This window comes from Rhinolophus sinicus, linkage group LG02 (genome assembly GCF_036562045.2).
Source record: "Rhinolophus sinicus isolate RSC01 linkage group LG02, ASM3656204v1, whole genome shotgun sequence".
Lineage (NCBI taxonomy): Eukaryota > Metazoa > Chordata > Mammalia > Chiroptera > Rhinolophidae > Rhinolophus > Rhinolophus sinicus.
The window spans coordinates 165,937,840-165,959,169 of record NC_133752.1 but is presented as its reverse complement, the minus strand read 5'-3'; the positions used below and the strand labels follow the sequence as shown (position 1 = coordinate 165,959,169).

The following is a 21,330-nucleotide window of genomic DNA, read 5'->3' as shown; positions in this document are numbered from 1 at the left end:
GAAATTACAGCAAACAACATACATATTAATAAAGCTGAAACAATATTGAAAAAACAACCCATTATCATTTCCCTAGATTAAAAGAAAAAACAAGATTAACACCTCAGACATCACTAAAAGAAGTAAGAATCAGTCTTATCAACAAGCTCTCACCTTCCTCCCACTTTCTTCATCTTTCCTAGGAAGACTGAGAAAAAGATATAGAAGAAAATTAACCCTGAAAAGCTGTAGCTCTAGTTGTAAATTTTGGTAATTGCAGTGAAATGAGTAGGAGCGATAGCTTAGAGTTAGGAACAAAACGTGTACAAAAATCTTAAAGTACTTATGCCCTTTTAGAAAACCAGAAAGCAATTTTGTATATGGGTAAATGGTGGGGAGGATTGAAGGAATTGGAAAGAAGAAGAGGTGTCATGTTTATGAGTATTTATTCCTTTTCTAGAAGAAAGAGGAAAGGGCCAAGTATTTAACATTTTTTACTGAACTTAAAATGTCAGTCTTTGTTACTTTTCCTGTTTTTCCTGCAAACCTCAAATTTTTGTAATAGCTGTAAAGAACAGAGATAACACTTTTTTTTCAAATAACTATATTCAGGCAACTCAAATTGTCATTTGCTTATAGTGCAGTCAAACTTAAATCTTCCCTCACTACAGATCTCACTGGACAAAGACAGATTTCAGTAGGAAAGCTAATACTCCAGAAAGAGGAGAGTCAATAGAACCTGAGTCTAGCCAGATGGACTGTTTCAACTAAGCCCCACCAAGATTAACTGATTCCTAATTAATCTTCAGACAAGGGACCAAGCCTGGCCCACTCACAACCCAGCAGATAGAGGCCAGCCTAGGTTAGCTGAGCCGAGCCACCACGTAGATGCATGAGCTACATCAGTGCTTTTTGGTATGTTCCATTGATTTTTTTTTCTTTTTGTTTGATACATAGCATTATTATAGCCTAACTTAACTGATACAATACCAAATTGTTTATATTTATGCCAATTTACATTCCCGCCAGCAATGTATAAATGAATGTTCTTATTACTTGAAATTCTTCACAACATTGTTACTGTCCATCTGTTTAATTTGAGGCACTTTGGTTTGTAGTGTTTTATTTTCTATTTTCCTGACAACTAAGGACCACCTTTTCATACCTTTATGACTATTTTGATATGCTTTTTTTGTGAAGCATTGTTCAAGCTTCTTGCCCATTTTTCTATTGGATGTTATAGCTTCCTATTGATTTATTGAGATTCTTCATATATTCTAGAACTAAGCCTGTTGTAAGTTATTTGTATTATAAATATCTTCTCTGTTGTTTGCTTTTTCACTCTTTGTATCTTTTGGGGATCAAAAATTCTACTCATACTATAATCTAATGTATCTATTTTTTTTTCTTTTATGGTTAGTGTTATTTTATCACAGTGAGGAAATAATGATCCTTCCTTATATTATCTTCAAGAAACTTTTTTGAGTTCCTTTCATATTTAGTTCTACAATGCATCTGGATTTCATTTTTGCATATAATTTGAGTAAGAGTTAATGTTCAGTATTTTTATCCATTGGCTATCCTATTGTCTCAGCCACTTTTATTTTTATTTAATTTAATTAATTTATTCATTCATTCATTCATTCATTCATTCATTCATTCATTCATTTCAGTTTGAAAACAGTCATAATTTATTAATTGACCAGACTACAAAAATACCCATGGTAGATACCTTAATTCATCTTTCTAATAAGTCTGTTGGTCTGGTCTTCCCTGTTGCCAACATCCCCACCCTCTACAAAATGGATGGTCTTTTTCTCCATTCCACCTCATGGAGAAGATAATTTGAAGGGCCACAGGAAGTTGTTTGTTTCTTTGAAGCGTTTTTCAACAGTATAGATCTCATGAATCAGTTCCTCCATGTAGGTGATGCCATATTTCCAAAGAGGTTGAGCAATCAACGTGTTATCTGTCAAGGCAATTTGCTTTTTGTTGATTTTTCCATAACCACATTCATGGATCAATTCATTTACTGATTTCAGGTTTGGGTATCCACATGCAATATATGGTTCCATAGTCCTCAGCATGTTAATTGAAGCCTTGTTGAGCTTAACAAAAGTACCATTGAAGATCTGGTGAAGGCAAAGAAGCTTCAGTACCTTTTGGACCTTTGTGCTCACACCATTGATGCCTCTGATCCTGATGACAAAGGCCTATTTAGGTTCTGTATGTACATACATAGAAGTTGCCAGCTACTCTTGGCTTCCTAGCCATTTGAATTTCAGTTCTGTACATTTGTCTATATACTTTGTGTTACCGGTTAGCTTTTCTCAAAATAAGCTTCCTTCTTGCCTTTCAAAGTATCTTTTGGGCAAACTTCTTTTTCAGGCTCTTGAGCTTCAGTTCTGCAAAATTCCTTCACTTTTTCTTAAGGTTTTCTTGTACAGCAGGAACCTTCTTCTTCTCTTCTGCACCTTCCATGGTTTCAGCTGGAGAAAGAAGACTCAGTCACATTTCTTATATTTCTCCCACTACTCTGCCCTTTTGTAATGTTTTTATAAACCTATCGCTCATATATGCGTAGGTCTGTAATCTGTTCCATTTATTCTTGTACTAACACCTCATTGTCTTAATTACTGTAGGTTTAAATTTGACATCTAGCAGCATAAAATTTTGCATTATGTTTTTCTTTTTCAATAGTGTCTAATTAATCTTGGTTCTTTCAATTTACATGCATGTGAGAATCAATTTGCCAAATCTCTCACACACATGTACACACACACACAAATAACCATTTTGAGATTTTTACTGGTATTGCATCAACTTTAGAAACCAATTGAGTCTTCAAGTCCATGAACATTTAAGTTTTTCATTAATAGTTATAAGGAAATTCATGTTTTCTGTTTCCTCCTGTATACTTGTATTTTAGAAATGTTTCTTTCAAACTGCATTTTTAAAAAATCAGTCTAAGTACTTTGCCTTTTAATTGAAATATTTAGTTCATTTACATTTACTTTAAATACTATTTTTTTTTCATTCCTATTTCAACAAACTTTTCTGTTTTTTTTTTTTTTTTTTTTCTCACTCTCTTGCTTGTCTGTTTTTGAAATGACTGTAAATTTTTATTATTCCATTCCTTCCTCCCCTTTAGGTTGGAAGTTATGTGCTTTTTTTACAAGTTTTTTTTTTTTTTTTCATGGTTACCTTGTTATAAAGTATATGTTCTTATCAAAGTTTGTTATTTGATACTTTTAAGCTTTTCCCAGACAGCACAATAATTTAAAATACCTTAATTTAGTTCTCTTTTTCTGACTTATATTACATTGTTGTCACTTATTTTAATTCTATGTATATTAAACTGCATAGGAAAGTATTATTGTTTATTTACAGTTAATATTCATTAATTTACCCTTTACTCCTTTTGTTGCTTTTTAATCCTGGCTTCATCTTCAGACTTCCTTCTGGAATCATTTTTTTTTTTTTTTCAGGGGTAAGAATTTATTTATTTATTGACATTCACTATTATTTTATATTAATTTCAGGTGTACAGCATAGTGGTTAGACACTTATATAATTTTAGAAGTGATTCTCCTGACTAGTATAGTACCCACCTAGCACTGTATTATAGTTATTACAATATCATCAATATAGTTATTACAATACCTATGCTTTACATCCCATGACTATTTTATAATTATCAATATGTAGTTCTTAATCCCTTCCCCTTTTTTCACCCACACCCCCAGACCCCCTCCCATCTGGCAGTCATCAAATGTTTTTTGCATCTATGAATTTGCTTCTATTTTGTTTGTTAATTTTGTTCTTTAGATTCCGCATATAAGTGGAATCACATTTGCCATTTTAATTATATTGTGTCTTGGTGTGGGCCTGTTTAGGTTCATCCTGTTCTGGGACACTCTGTGCTTCCTGGATTTCTAAGTCTCCCAGTCTTGGCTGGGTGGCATTATGTAGTAGGTGCCCTGTGGGGCCCTGGCACAGTCTCCCTGGTCACCTGCTCCAGGTACTCCAGGGGTGTCCCTTGTGTGGGTTGTGTGTGCCCTCCAGTTATAGTTGAAACTTGATTGCTATCGGCATGTTGGTGGGTGGGATTGGCCTTCACGTTTATTGACTGTGGGGTTTGGCCATGTCCACAGCTTACGGTCTGCCATGCAGGGGGCTTACTTCACTGAGTCGGATTTGTCCCAGTGGACCTATTGAGACTGCCCTTTGTGTGTGTTGCTTTTGAGGCTAATTGGTTGGTGCTCTGTTGTGGTCTGAAGCCAGTGTCCAAGTTTGTTTGTTCTGGGATCTCTTGGGAGGAGCTTCGGTGCAGATCCAAGTTGTCCATTGCCTGTGACTGGCCAGGGATTACCTGGTAGGAGCTACAAAGTGATCCAAGGTTGTTTGCTGTCTGTGCTGTACCTAAAGGCACATGGGAAAGGCCACACTGTGAAGCAAGGACGGCTTCCACTAGTACCCAGCCTGGGTTAGTTATGTAAAATGCCAGGACACCCTGAAGCCTGCTGCCACCTGCCAGGTCCCGTAAGGTTCAGCAACTCATAAAGCCTTGTGTGGTGTGCAAGTTGGGTGAGGCAGGATCTCAGGTAGTCACTAGAGTGGGAAGAGTTGTGGTCACCAGGTTAATGTATATTCTGGTTTGGCGCCAATGCTGAGCCTGGAGCTACTCATCAAAAATCTCAGATCACACCAAGGCCAGTCACCACCTGCCTGGGGCCTGCCGGAGTTGGATGGTTTTCGAGAAAGAATGAAATGCAAGGGTAGCTGGCTGCTCCTGCACAAAGTGCTCCTTGAACCCAAGGTCTGTAAGTTTAGTACCTTGTTTTCTTCTATGCAGTTTATTGTTTCAGGTCTTATGTTTAGGTCTTTGATCCAGTTTGTGTTAATATTTGTACACAGTGACAGATAGCAATCTAGTTTCATTCTTTCGCATGTGGCTTTCCAATTCTCTCAGCACCATTTTTTTTTTATAATTTATTTTTTAAATTTATTGGGGTGACAATTGTTAGTAAAATTACATAGATTTCAGGTGTACAATTCTGTATTACATCATCTATAAATCCCATTGTGTGTTCACCACCCAGAGTCAGTTCTCCTTCCATCACCATATATTTGATCCCCCTTACCCTCATCTCCCACCCCCCTCCCCCCTTACCCTCTGGTAACCACTTATTGAAGAGGCTGTCTTTTCTCCAGTGTATGTTTTTTGCTTCTTTGTCAAAAATTATTTGCCATATTTATGTAGGTTTGTTTCTGGGTTTTCAGTTCTGTTCCATTGGTCTGGGTGTCTGTTTTTCTACCAATACCATGCTGTTTTGATTATTGTGGCCCTGTAGTACAAGCTGAAGTCAGGGAGTGTGATACCTCCAGCATTGTTTTTTTTCCCCTCTTAGGATTGCTTTGGCTATTCGGAGTCTTTTGTGGTTCCACACAAATTTGATGATTTTTTGTTCTATTTCTTTTTAAAAAATGCCATTGGGATATTGATGGGGATTGCATTAAACCTGAATATTGCTTTGTGTAATGTGGCCATTTTAAGTATGTTGACTCTTCCAATCCATGAACCTGGAATGTCTTTCCATTTCTTTGTATCTTCTTCAATTTCTTTTTAAAATGTCTTATAGTTTTCACTATGGAGGTCTTTCACATCCTTGGATAAGTTTATTCCTAGGTATTTTATTCTTTTTGTTGCAATTGCAAAAGGAGTTGGCTTTTTTATTTCTTTTTCTGTTATTTTATTGTTAGTGTATAGGAATGCAATAGACTGTTGTACATTGATTTTATAGCCAGCAACTTTCTTGTATTCATTTATTGTTTCTAATAATTTTTTGGTGGAGTCTTTAGAGTTTTCTATATATAGCATCATGCCATCTGCAAAAAGTGACAATTCCACTTCTTCATTCCCAATTTGGATGCCTTTTATTTGTTTCTCATGCCTGATTGCTTTGGCTAGGACTTCCAATATTATGTTGAAAAGCAGACATGGTAGGAGACAGCCCTGTCGTGTTCCTGAACATAGAACAAAGGGCTTCAGTTTTTCAACATTAATTATGAGATTAGCTGAGGGTTTGTCATTATGTTAAGGTATTTTCCTTCTATACCTGTTTTATTAAGTGTTTTAATCATAAATGGATGTGTATCTTGTCAAACGCCTTTTCTGCATCTATTGATATAATCATGTGATTTTTGTCCTTTATTTTGTTCATGTGATGTATCACATTGATGGATTCGTGTATGTTGAACCATTCTTGTGCCCTTGGGATAAACCCCACTTGGTTGTGATATATAATCTTTTTAATGCATTGTTGCATTTGATTTACTAGAATTTTGTTTAGGATTTTTGCATCTCTATTCATCAGATATATTGGTCTGTAATTTTCTTTTTTGTGTTATCCTTACCAGGTTTTGGTATCAGGGTAATGTTGGCCTCATTAAATGATTTAGGGAGTATTGTTTCTCTTTAATTTTTTGGAAGAGTTTGATTAGAACAGGTATTAGATCTTCTTTGAAGGATCTTTGAAGGTTTGGTAGAATTCACTAATGAAGCCATCTGGTCCCAGAGTTCTGCTTTTGGGAAGGTTTTGGATGACTGATTCAATTTCATTGCTGGTGATCGGCCTATTTAGATTTTCTAATTCTTTGTGATTCAGCCTAGGAAGGATATATGTTTCTAAAACCTTTTTCATTTCTTCTAGATTATTGAATTTGGTGGCATATAGTCCTTTATGGCATTCTTGGATGATCCTTTGTATTTCTGTGGCATCTGTGATAACTTTCCCCCTTTCATTTCTGATTTTGTTTATTTGTGTCTTTCCTCTTTTATCTTAGTGAGTCTAGCCAAGGGTTTGTCAATTTTATTAATCTTTTCAAAGAACTATCTCTTTGTCTCATTGATTTTTTTCTATTGTCTTTTGTTCTCTATTTCATTTAATTCTGCTCTGATTTTTATTATTTCCTTCCTTCTGCTGACTTTGGGTTTCATTTGTTCTTTTTCTAGTTCTTTAAGGTGTAATGTGAGGTTATTTATTTGGGATTTTTCTTGTTTCTTGAGATAGGCCTGTAATGACATAAATTTCCCTCTTAAAACTACTTTCCCTGCATCCCAAAAACATTGGAAGAATGTATTTTCATTCTCATTTCTTTCTATGTATCTTTTAATCTCTCCTTTTATTTCTTCTTTGACCCAGTCATTCTTTAAAAGTTTGTTGTTTAATCTCCACATATTTGTGGTTTTTCCTGCTTTCTTTTTGCAGTTGATACCCAATTTCAAAGTCTTGTGATCAGAGAATATGCTTGATATGATTTCAGTCTTCATAAATTTGCTTAGGCTAGTTTTGTGTCCTAATATATGGTCCACCCTTGAGAATGTTCCATGTACACTAGAAAAGAATGTGTAGTCTGAAGTTCTAGGATGAAGTGCTCTATAAATGCCAATTATGTCTGTTTCATCTAATGTGTCATTTAGGGCTATATTTCTTTATTTATTTTCTGTTTGGATGATCTATCTGTAGCTGTCAATGATGTATTTAGGTGCCCTACTGTAATTGTGTTTTGGTCAATCTCTCCCTTTAGTTCTGTGAGTAGTTGCTTGATATATTTCAGTGCTCCCTGATTGGGGGTATAAATATTGGTGACTGTTGTGTCTTTTTGTTGTGTAGTCCCCTATATCATCATGAAATGTCCATCTTTGTCTCTTGTTATCTTTTTATCCTGAAGTCTGTTTCATCTGATATCAGTATGGGTACACCTGCTTTTCCTTGGGTACCAATTGCATGGAGTGTCAATTTCCACCCCTTTCACTTTGAGTCTATATTTGTCCTTGTAGCTGAGATGTGTCTCTTGGAGACAGCATATGCTTGGGTTTAGTTTTTTGATCCAATTTGCTATTCTGTGCCTTTTTATTGGTGAGTTCAGTCTATTCACATTTAGGGTGACTACTGATATATGTGGATTTCCTATCATTCTATCTTCAGTTATCTGGTAGGACTGTGTCTCCATTGCTTCTTTGCCTTTTTGTTGCTGTCTATTATTTCAATGTGGTGGCATTCTATGATTTTTCCCTCTGTTTCTTCTTTTATTATGTTAATATTTCAGTTCTGGATTTTTTTTTTGAGTTGTTACCATTAAGTTTATGTAAAAGAAATTTTCATATTTAGAGTATTCCATTTTCTTCAGCATGTTTACTTTCTCCATTCCCTTATGCCAGGTCAGACCTTTACTGTCCCTCCTTTTATGTTTTTGTAGTCACAAATTATCCCTATTTATGCTGGTTGAATAACCTCCTTCAGTATTTCTTGTAGTGCATTTCATGTGTTAAAAAAATTCCCTCAGCTTCTGTATGTCTGGAAAGGTCTTTATTCCTTCTTCAGATACAAAGGATATCTTTGCTGGATACATTATTCTTGGCTCATGTTTTCTCTCTTTCAATAGTTTGAATATTTGAGTCCCCTCCCTCCTGGCTTGTAGAGTTTCTGTTGAAAAATCTTACGATAACCTAGTGGGCTTTCCTTTGTAGGTTACCGTCTTCTTTTCCCTGGCTGCCTTGAGGATTCTTTCTTTGTCGTTAATTTTTGACAGTTTCGATATAATGTGCCTTGGAGAAGGCCTGTTGGGATTGAGGTAACTAGGTGTTCTATTTGCTTCTTGGGTCAAGGATCCTGTTCTTTCCACATGTTTGGGAAGTTCTCGTCGAGTATTTGAATATACTCTCTGTTCCCTTCTCCCTTTCTTCTCCATCTAGTATGCCCATTATTCTTATATTGCTCTTTCTGATGGAGTCAGAAAGTTTTTGTACAGTTCTTTCATTTCTTTTCAAGTCTCTTTCCAATCTGTGTCATTTTGAGATTTCTATGTTGGATGTCACTGATTCTTTCCTCCATCTGGTCTATTACCTAAACTGGCTGTTTTGTTCTTCATTCTTTTATTAGTTGTTCATTATTTTATTAAGTTGTTAATTTCCAGAAATTCTATTTTGTTTTTTCTTAAAATTTCAATCTCTTTGGTAAAATGTTCATTTTGCTTTTTGATAGTTTTTCTGAGTTCATTAAACTACCTGGCTTTGTTTTCTTGCATCTTGTTGAGTTTTTGTAGAACTGCAGTCTTGAATTCTCTGTCATTTAAGTCACATATTCTCATGTCTTTAACTTCATTTTTGTGGAGACTTTTCATTTTCTTTCTGAGCTGCCTTGTTACCTTGGTTATTCATGGCAATTAGTGAATTATTATTTCTCTTCCTAGGCATCTACAGGAGTGGGTTCTGCAACACATTGTTAGGAAGAGGTCTTTCCTTTTCTTTCCAATTGATGTTGATAGAATGCTTTATTTTCTTTACAACTGCAGCCTTTAATTCTCTCTCACGCTATAGTGTTATATTTTTTCTGCACTGTTCTGGCTTCTCACACAATGGGGGGATTCCCTGGAAGGTGGACTTCTCCTCTGTAAGCAGGTTGCCAGGGTCTCAGGGCACTGCTTCTGTTGGGGGATGTGGAGAGCTTGTGAACTTCCGAAGCTCTTCCTGCACCAGATTCAGAGCTGCTCTGTTTACTCCTGCAGGGATCTGCCCAGATAGGTGGGACAGGGGCGGGATGGGTTGTGAGAGGTGGCCCAATGCAATGGCGGTGACCACCACCACTGCCAGTCCTGCACCCAAGGCTCCCTGCCATTCACTGGAACTAGTGGGGCTGTGAATCCATGGCTGTGGCCTGCAGTTCTGAGAACTGCAAATATTCTGTTTTTCTGATCTGACACTGCTGCTGTTCCACTTATAGCACTGGGCAAGTGGGGTTGGGGCGAGCTTTAGGAGGGTGGGAGGGGTTGGCTAGGCTCCATGCCTAAGCCTTCCATCCTCTGCTTGGCAATGTGGGATTAAACATCTGTTTTCAACCTACTTTCCTCAGTCTTTGCTCTGAGGTCTCTGCCGTGGGTGTTGGGTTTAGCTGTATTATATGCTGATCCCTCAGGTGGAACTGTGGGCCATAAGTGGATCACTAGCAGTCCAAGTTCTTTCCTCTCCCGGGGCTGCACCAGAATACAAGGAGTTCGAAGCTCCTAGCTCTGGTCTGCATCCTGCACCTGCGGGCCCACACCTCCACACTTCCCGCTTTCCTCCTCCCCGGCTCGCCCAATTTGTCCACCTTTAAATGATTTCAGTTGCACATCTTTTAGCCTTTCCTGTCTGCTGTGCAAGGAGTCCCTTGTGGAATTATAGTTGTTCAATTTGTTGTAAATTCTGGGGGAGATTTAAAGAGGCTCACCTCACACCACCATTTCTATGATGTCTGACCTTCTGATGCTATATTTTGTCATTGGTTTATTTCTTTTTCTAAATATTTCCATGAAAATATAAGCTTCATGTAAGCAATGATATTGTCTGTTTTTGTTTTTCTTATTTGCTGCATCCCCAGAATCTAGAACTATGCCTGGTAAGCAAATAAATACTTATTAAATAAAATAAAATAATCAATGGCACTTTTTTTCTCAATCAACATAACAGGAAGGATGTAATGGAGTAAAGAATTTGTTGTAATGACAAAGATAGTTTCATAATTTGGCTAAGGTGGAGAAAGCTCTAGTGTGTAAGCAGTATTGAAATTGTTTCATTTTTTAAAATCTTTTACTTAAAAGTTTTTAATCCAGACTGACATTGAGGACTAGAATAATTTAGAGATTTAAACATATTAAAGAGAAAACTTTTAATTTTATTGTGACAAAATATTATTAAAATAATCTGAAATGAAAATTCAATAGAAAATTTCTAACTGTAGAACTTTAATGACTCTATATGCCTTTCATTCCAAAGAATTAACTTATCAACACTTTGTCTTAGTGTGTATATGCACATCATTCATCATTTAAAATAATTATGCCTGAAAAGAAGATACATGACGTTTGTTTAACAATCAGCTAGCAAGTCAAAACAGTTCATTTCAGACACTGTTGTAAAAAACCAAGAGAGCCCAGAGAAATATAAGATATTACTTTTAAGTGGACATGTTCAAAACTCTTTTTTTTTTTTTTTACATTTCTGTCTAATATTTCACCTGGCTTTCAACCAAATAAATTATTGGTCAGAACTTGCTTTAAGGTCATTAATCTAGATGAGCCAAACCCAGTTTGTGCATTGGCAACACAAGAAGTGAAAAGATGGTTAAGGACATATTCTTAAAGATTTTGAGTACATATTATTTAGAATTTTATTTTAAATTATTTATTTATAATAAATTTCTTTATAAACATTATTAGTATCTAGTAATTTTTATATAACAGGTCATCTCTCATTTTTGTATTAAGACATGGAGAAAAATCCTCTCTTTAGTATTTCTAAGTGGTAGTGTCTTCACCATTGAGTGAGGGTTCTTATTTTACAAGAATTTCCATTGGTGTAATCTTCAGAATATAAACATGGCAGATATGTGAGTGTGCTTTTTAATTACTATAAGTTTGTAGATAGTTTCCCTCAATATTCCATAAAAGATTTGTGTGAGCAAGAATGTTTCTCATTGTTTTTCATTCACTGTTTTATTCATCCAACAAACATTAAGTGCCCACTCTTTGAGAGGCACTATATTAGGAGATGAGGGTACCAAAAACATAAGATGGAGTCCTTTCCTCAATGAGTTTGTGTCTAGCAGAAGCAGAAAGAAAAACGAAAGTCAATCTTATTAGTGATATTGAATCATTGACCTTTGAGAACATGCTGATTAGCACTTTTTGTCTAGGTTACGAGTTCATCTGCTACTCAACCACGTAAGGACCACGAGGTCCTCAAAATTGTAATTCTCTCAGGAATTAACATCTATTAACTGCCTACTATTTATAGAGAGTAAAATAAAACATAAAAGACATCTCAAGAATTCCTAAGGAATGTGTAGGCATATTCAGAGAAACATGGACTTCTGCTGAAAGGCAGAATCAAACATACAAGAATAATGAAAAAAAAAATGGACCAGCTACATGCAAACTGGTATTAGAGAGATATAATGAGAAGAGAACATTTAGCTCCTATATTGTTTTGAGCACAGGAATATAATGCTGTTTACAAACACTTGGAAAAAACCCAACCAGCATTAGGACTATAACAAAGAAGAAATATGCAAGCCTGTTGTGTCTCTAACTATCTTGGACACTATGCAACCAGTTAGTGTCATTGCATGAACATGCTCTAGGACTAGCCAGTAGCATGGATCTTCTTATTGTGTTCATACACAGAGTAGCCTGTTGCCTTGACTATTCTTCTTGTTATAACTTCCAGGCACAGCTGAGACCACCTAGGGGAGTGGAGAGATCCATGTTAACAACTCTATGCCATGTGCTATGTTAGTTGCTGGGGATACAAAGACAAGTTAGATATGTGGTCCTTTCATGGAGGCTAAAATCAACGGAGATAGATAGACACAGAAATAACAAATCATTAAAAAGTATTTTTTTTTATTTTTAATTCAAAGATATATGTTTGTAATGGGAGTCAAGAAAGTGTACCAGAAACACACCTAACTCCTGATGGGGGTCTGGCAATACTGCCCAGACTTCCTTGAGGAGGTAACGAATGAGCTTAGTCCTGAAGTCCCAAAGGAAGGAGAAGGTGAAAGGATATCCAGGGAGAAAAAAAGTTTGTTCACTGGTAGGGGAACAGAGAGAGCCTGACAGGGTGTGACTGCAGGAGTGGAGGAGAATGTCATTGGACATGAGATAGTATAGGAACTGAAAGACTAGGATTTGGGGTGTGTTCACAAGAATGCTTAAGTTACCACTAATATGTGCCAGGAAACACTTTTAATGAGTGAAAGGGGATAACCACGAAGATTGTACATGACAGAAATGAAGACCAGAGATAGCATATGGACAAATAACATGAGAATGAAAGAGAGAGAGAGAAAAAGAAAGCCCATCTCTGAATCAGACTGTGGAGGTGATACGGTTTAAAGGTAGGTGGCAGTGGGCATTAGGGAAGGACAATATTCCCATTTCCTAATCTTGAGTTTTATAAAGTATGAGTGAATAAAAAAAACTGAAAGAACTAATAGGATGCATGGTCTCCTCAGAGACTACTTAGGGTTCAGATATGTTAGGGAGTCGGAGGGAAGCTCTGAGAAGAGGCTGAAGATATAGGAAGCACCCAGGCTATAAACAGCATTTCAGGAGGCGCAGGGAGAGAAGTTGGGGCAGAGTAGAAGAGTAGGACTGAGAAAATGAACTTCAGAACATTAGGTACTGGTGGCATGTGGTAGGGAATATTTTGGGGGCATATATGATGATAGTAACGAGTGGCCTGAGTACAGTGACTATACCTCATTCTGATTAGGATGATATAAATCAGAGTTTCTTAACCTCAACACTGCTAACATTTTGAGTCAGATAATTCTTTGATGTGGGCCATTCTGTGCATTGTAGGATGTTTAACATCATTCTTGGCCTCTACCCACTAGATGCCAGTGGCACCTCCCACGTTGCAACAACCAAATATGTCTCCAGACATTTCCAAGTGTCCTTTGGGTGGAAAATATCTCCCAGCTGAGAATCACTATATTAGATACAGCAACTTCAGACTTAGCCTTCACGTGGCCTGGGATGATAGTTCCAACAGTAGAAAATTTGTACTTAAAGCTTTGGAGGCATTGTGGAGAATGGGTTGGAAAGGTTCCATACTAAAGGCAAGGGGCCAGATAGATGCTACAATGGTGATCCTAATGAGAAAATGTGAGGACTAAGTAAGTTACTATAATTGGTATCTAAGTGTTTGGGGAAATGAAAAAGAAAAAGGAGTCACTATGATACCCAAGATTTTGCAGCAGGTGAATGATGGTATCTATAGGTGGTACTTGGGTGGGGCAGGGGGACAGTGAGGAACCTTAGGAGTTAAACATGAAATTCCTCTCTGAGAGATAAAATACATAATAAAAAATAAATAGGCAGAGTAGAGAAGTATTTTAAAGACTAGGAATGACTTCTGGAATACCAAGGCTATAATAGATAGAGAGCAGATTGAAAATATGAAGACATCAGTGACTGTGTCAAGTAACAGGCAGCATGAGTATATGTGAAGGTAGAGGTTGGTCAGTTATAGAAAGAAAAAGAAATGTCATCAAGGCCAGCAGCTGTCAGGAAGCCGCTTGCCAAGTGAGGGGTTATTGGATGACAAACATTAAGAATTACAATCCTTAGCAAACCTTCAGTCATTGTGCTCAATTCATATTTGTAGAATAGGCAAAGTACTCAATCTTAGCCTGATTCTATTATATATTTGAATTATCTAACAACTTCTTTGCACTGATTCCATGCTTATTGAGCAAACATTTGGTAATTTGAATTCCCACATAGGTTTTTCTATAGGGAGAATATGTCCTGGTCACACTGATGGGAATATGCGAGTTACAGTTTATTAGAATAACTTGACCACAGATTTTATACATTAATTTGATGATATTGGTTTATTGTGAGGCAGTTCCTGATAAATTAAGGCTTATGAACATCTAAGGCTAAAATAATTTGGAATGAGAGAAATTCATAGTGTTACTTCCCTACTCTCCTTCCCCCCACTTTCTCTTGTTTCTCAGTGAGTTTTTTATTGTTAGTGTTAATAGTGTTAACTATATAAAATCCAGAAAAAAGAGAGAGATGAGAATGGTGATGGGTTGAGATTTGGTAATGAAGGATTTGATACCTAGGCAAAGAGATGTAACAAGCAATTGAAATATGAGTATAGAAATTGCTCTGGGCTGGAGATGTGGATTTGGAAGTCATTGGCATATTGAAGGAAGCGGTAGAATTAGGCATGATACCTCAGGAAGAATGAGGAGCATAAGAAGGAAAGGGTAAAGCCTAAGGATAAACAATACTTAAGAGAGACAGAGGAAGGGAGAATCAAGAAGAAAGGACAGAAGATGAAAGAGTGAGCTGAGAGGTAGGAATGGATCTCATTACCACAGAAGCTAGAAAGGAGAATGTTTCAAGGGTGAGGTAGTCTGTGGTATGAAAAAGAAGTCAAATTATATGAAGTTAAAAGAGTACATTGGATTTAACCAAAGAAGTTGTTGGTCTTGGATTTCAATAAAGTCGTGAGGCAGAGGCCCCATGAATTTAGAATGTTTCAGACCAGCAAATTAATTAGTGGAAGTTACAAGGGTAGAAATGACTACAATGGGGGATCAAGGTGTGAAAGGTATTGAGTGATCTTTATATTATACTTCAATTTCCATTCACTGATGAGGCAGTGTTTCTCAATTCAGATTTTGTAAGAATTTGGCGGTCTAATGTACTAAGGACTCCATTGTATGTGATGAACTAACTTCTTTCCTGTGTATTTAGAATGGTCCTAGTTGTGTACCATCCTTGAGAGCACTGAGAAAATTATCACTCAAATAATTTTCTGTATTCTGGGTTCTTATGCATGGCATCACCTGAGAGTGTGCTAGAAGTGCAGAATGTCAGGGGCTATCTAGATCTACCGGATCAGAATCTGCATTTCCACAATATCCTCTTCTGATTTCTACTCACATTAAAGTTCAAAAGGCACTGCTTTAGAGCCATGGTTCTGAATATTGGCTGCACTTTAGACTCACCTAAGGAGTTTAGGAAGAATACTGATGCTCAGGCCCCACTATCACAGGTTGATTCAGCTGGTCTGAGATAGGGTGTAGGCATGGTTATTTTTCAAAACTCACCAGGTGATTCTTAAGTGATGCCAAGGTTAAAAACCACTGGACCTGGGAAAAAAGAGCTTGAGTAACATGGAGTCTTGACCAGCATATAAGTCTGTAGTGGATGGACCATTGATCAGTATAATGGGGGCAAATGGTGCTTTCTGATTCCTTAGTTCAGTGGTGTGGGAGGAAGATATATTACACAAAACCTATTAACTGCTTTAAGTTTCATAGAGAAAAGTTAAAGTTGTAAATGTTATACAATATAATTATATAGTAATGAAGACAAATATGCAAAGGCCTAATTGAAACAGAGAATAAGATACAAAATGAAACAGACCTCAAGGAATCTTCTTAGGAACTGAAGAGTAATATAAAATAATAAAGTGCATGTCTGGGAAAATACATTTAAATTCTAACTTCCAGATGAGTTTTAGCAATGAATTTAGTATTGCCCCCCCCACCCCCAATTTTCGGTCATAGGTATAGACACTAAAATTTTTAATCTAACAAAAGTGTTTTTAATTCCATGGTGATTATAGTTTATTATTGAAAGCCCAGTGTGTTACATGGCCTGTTTTGAAGGTTTTATCTATACTATTATTTTTAACCTTTTAAACCGCAATTACTTTTGCACCAACCTAATACAATGGGAATAAAGACTTGTACAATGATATATCCAGTTAAAGACAGCTGTAGGATGAGGCCTTGGTTAGGCCACAGTAAGACATTTCAGTTGGTGTGAATTACTAATACAGTGTGTCATCTTCTGAACTTGAGAGGAAGTATGTACAGCCTGAGGTCATTCCTTCCCTCATTCTGAGGATGAGTCATAGATCTTTCCCTCAAGGGGAACTGGACATTTTTTGCTTGGCTATTATTCCTTGCTTTTCCTTAGGTCATAGGCCACCAGAGTTGTGATGGTGTGTTGTTCTAGACTATTCTTCTATTTCCCTTTATAGAATTCTAGGTTGAACCTTTATAAAAATATCCACTTGATATTTTTATGATGCTTTAACAACCATGTTCTTATTCACGATTCACTAAAATCATGTGAGGTATACAGAACCGAGTTTATATTTTTCTTTTATGGATGATAAAACTGATTAATGTTCAAAAACATTGAGTTAGTTCCCTAACATCTCAGTGCTACTTGAAATCACTATTTATTGGTAGTAATAGTCCAATTTCTGTTGAAAATATCCAGGTTTGGAAATTGGGTTTTGTTCATCAATCCAAGTGATTCTTGTTTTCATTTTCTTTCACTTACATTTTGTCTTACAGTATACCTATCCACCCCTCCCCCGTTTCTTTCATTTTCTTTTTCTTCTCCTATTTTCCTTTAATCCTCTATCATTTGTCATTTGTTCTCTTACACGTATTTCCCCTTTGCTTTATATTACAAAATTTCAGTTTCATTCAGAGCCTTGTTTATCCTAAATTGTAAATTTTATACATTCCTCTCCATATCATGATGATAATAAGTTGTCAAAAAATTTAGGGTAACTAACATATTGGTGTTTTACTGTTGGACCTAAATAGCTAAGTAGGATAAACTGTTTTTTCTTGGGCTGTTGGCAGCTTTCAAGTAGTGTCTTGTACACCTTACTAAACATAACTTTTCTCTGTGTTCTTTGAGTTCTGGTGTTTTTTCCCCCAATAGAAGCAAAAACCAGATATTTTATCAAAGTGACAGTATGGTATTCATTTTTCAGATTTCTAATTCTTGGAAGGGTGCCTTCACAAGCCACAAAGTTCTTTAATTGTCCAGAGCACCTGCTTCAAAATACCTCAGTGTTAAACTATTTGTTTTTTTCCTTTAGAAGACCATAGTACAAGTTCTGTTAACATTTTGACACCATGCCAAAATATACAACATTCATTTAAGATTGAGTATTAAAGGCCCTATTCACCATTTTTTAAGAGAAGGGAAAAAAGGAATAAGGGTCTTTCACACGTTCCCTCTGTAATTATAAATGTAAAACTATTCTGGATTCATATACCTAGCAGATGGAAATATTGTGAAGGTTTACTGTATAGTTGACTCGTATTTTCCAGCAAAAAAAAATATATTGATTTTATTCATTTATTTTGGATTTCTTTTGACCCTTTTCCCCTGGTTCTCAAGGTGCAAAAATAAAAAAGAACTTTTTATATTAGTTAAATCACTCATGCATATAGGTAGGTGCCTCAATGCCTGGAATAAGTGCCACTGGGCATCTACCCAGAGCTCTGGCCAACTACACATAGCTGCCCTTGTTCTACCAGACACTGCCCCTCTACTCCTCAATGCTCCCACAGTTTCTGGATCCTGGACATCTTTGAAAAGAGTGTGCTTGCTGACTGGTAATTTCTATCCCTTGCAGGCTCAAAGTGCCCTGCTGCTTCTCCTTCCCCTGGCTTTTCTAGTGGAAAGGTATTGGTGAATAGCTTTGGGAAGAAGCTAAAAGGCAGCTTCTTCATTGAATTTTACTTGGTTGAAGTAAGATATATACACGAGTGTATATGGAGAAATAGCATGCGATACAGTCACGCACACAAACACAAATACACACACACACATGCACACTACTTGTTGTGTTTACCACATGCAAAGTTTCCTTCTGAGGACTTTGCTCAGCTCTTCATGTTCTGTGTAATCTAATCTGGACATACTCGGCCAGGGCTAACTCAGTGACAACCTTTATAGACTGGCCAGTGACCTATGCCATGGATGGCTCTGAGAATCCCAACAGGGAACCTCAAACTGGATGAAGACTGACTGAATCAAATTTAAGATCCTTTTAAGAAAAATATGAAAAACAGAAAATGTGTCAATCATGACAAATGAATTAGAAGCAGAGATGGAAGGAACCTGTAATCTCCACAGTGAAAGAGTAACCAGGCCCTGTGTACGACTAGTACTCATATAATTTAGATGTCATCTGAATGGCCCTGCGATCCAATAGACACTTAAATCCTTATCTTCCCATCTCTGTGAGCTTCTCTTCCACCATATTTTAGCTATCTCCCCCTTTGGCCCAAATTACTAACTCATGTTAGCTATAACTGTTCTATCTCCCAAATCACTAATTGAATTAACTAGCTTAGTTTTTGTCACAACCATCATTCTTTGACCTCAATAAGACCAGCTTCATGAATCCTCTGCTTTCTCCCAATTCATAAGTACTGTCTTTATTCATTTTTTTCTCTTATCTATGTTGGATTTTTTTTATATATCAAGTAATAATATTACTGAAACCCAAATTTACTTGCCCCTCTGCTTTTTTGTCACATGCATCCAGAAAATACTAAAAAAAGGATAGATAAACCCACTTTCTTTGGGCCTGCACACTGCTGTAGAAATTCACTTAATAGGACAGATTAGTTTGACTAGAAATTAATGATTACCAAATGGAAATCCCATTGCTTGGCAGCTTTGCAACATTTCTTTAGTCTACCCACACTTATTCCCTGAAATCATTTTAAAAACATTCTCTATTATTCTCAAACTTACTTCCCTTATGTCTTGCCACTTTCTAGCATGTAGGAACTCACTCATCATTCTAATATCAAACAAATACCCTATCCAAATATGCCCCATGAGTTCCTGATATCCCTTCTTCTAACAAGAATTCTACTCCCCCCGACCCCCCCCCATCCCATTGCTTTCTTGCTTTTGAGAAACCCTAAATTTAATCTTTCTCACTTCGGTTGATTCAATATCTTACTCTTTTGACTGGGTCCTTCCCATTGACTTCAGTTTGCTTTGTTTAAAAATGTAGCATATTTAAGAGAACAATACCGTGTTTCCCTGAAAATAACCAGGAAATATGCCCTAGCATGATTTTTCAGGATGCTATCCCCTGAGCATAAACCTTAATGAGTCTTTTGGAGCAAAAATTAATGTAAGACCCGGTCTTATTTTCAGGGAAACACGATATTACATACGCCCATTTACCACCTCCTAGAATTAACAAATGGTTAATGTTTTCCAATTTATGCCTAACAGTTACATGTTGTGGAACAAAATATATAAGAATGATAAAGTAAGTATAGTTTGTTCTGTTTTTCAATCCGATTTTTTTTTTTTACCCAAAATCAATCATCCTCATGAATTTGTGGAGCATTGTTTACCTCTAATCTTTATATATTTGTAACAAATCTATGTATACATAAACAATATATAGCACAACTTTGTGAGTTTAAATTTTTTTCATAAATAATATCATGCTGTATGTGTGTCATTCTATTTTATTTAATATCATGTTGTGAAATCTCAAGTTGCTACATATAGTTTTAGTTTATTCTAGTTTTCTTTTACGTACTATTTCATCATATGAATATACTAATGTATCCATCCTTTTTTGTTTGTTTGTTTCTATTACATATGATGCTGTAGCAAGCATCCTTCTACTTGTTTCTCCCATTAACTTCTTAACAAACCAAGTCTGGCCCTGTATCTCACTAGATAACACTCTATTTCTTTCTCTAAGCTCAGAATCAATTTGTCAAAGAGTTATCTAGACATTATACCACTATTTCCTCATCTCTCACTTACTCCTCAAATTGCTTCAGTTTTTCTCGTTGCCCTATAATACCACAAAAACAGATCTTGCTAAATAAGCAGACAGTGAAGAAGTTCACCACATAATAAATGTGATGCACACACATAAACTCATTGTTACTAGCTCTTGTTCTAAATCACTGCATCCAACACTCATTTGCACTGAGGCCACAAAGTCAATTGCCAGGTGACAATGGATCTAATAGCAATAATAAGACACTTATAGTGTCCCTTACTTAAAGTTCTAAAGCATGACAGTTCACAGGAGAAACAATAAGTATTATCACTTAGTTGTACCAAGAGGCAGCCCAAACCAAAGCAGTGATTTAGTGACTTGTCCAAAGTTCCATGTAAAATGCAATGCATTGAAAATATCACCTAGCTCCCATTCAAATATTTGCTTATTTCTTGAATGAAAAATGATATTGAGCTAGGTACTCAATAAGCTACACCAAGTAAAATGAATGACACAAAGAATAAGGCATCACCCTTGTTCTCCTGGAATTCAAAGACTAATGAGAACAACAGATGTGATAAGGTTTGTACTAGGTGTGTGAAGCGGTGTCTCATAGCACAGTATGGGAAAAGCCTCGCTGCCTAAAGGAGTTTGGGAAGCCCTTGCACCAGGAGAGTGTTAGATGGTACTTAAAGGATGATGAGGAATTTATCTGAGAAAGAAGAATGTGGGAAGAATACTTCAGGCAGAGGGGGACAACATGGGCCTGAGAGCACATGGAGTCTCATACATAGTAGGCACTCAATAAATATTTAGTAATTGTGTGATAAATGCATGAAAGGAGGAAACAAAACAGACACACTACTGAGGGGGTGATAATAAAGCTGAGGAGCTTCTCTTGTTTTAGTTGCACTGTTCTGATCCATTCTGAAAGAAGGGAAAAAGGAAAAAGGAGTGATTTCTGTGTGTTCCACATCACTCCACATGACATGATATAAAAATTTTTACAGTAATTCATTGCTGTTAGGACTTCTCATAAATGCGTTTAGCTGGGAGAGTTTGATAGTGATGAAGTTTGTGTCTGATTTCTTGATAACTCCATGAATGTTTGTTAAAATGTGGTGGTGTTATTTATGATTTATACAAAAGCACCAACAGACAAAGCAAAGGGTAAACTTGCTTTAAAGTTTGTA

At 36.4% G+C, this 21,330-nt stretch overlaps 1 pseudogene; it reads right to left on the bottom strand.

Moving 5' to 3' along the window:
- Positions 1-1,712: 1,712 nt before the first annotated feature.
- LOC109449724 (large ribosomal subunit protein uL30) lies at positions 1,713-2,460 on the bottom strand (annotated as a pseudogene).
- Positions 2,461-21,330: the final 18,870 nt, after the last annotated feature.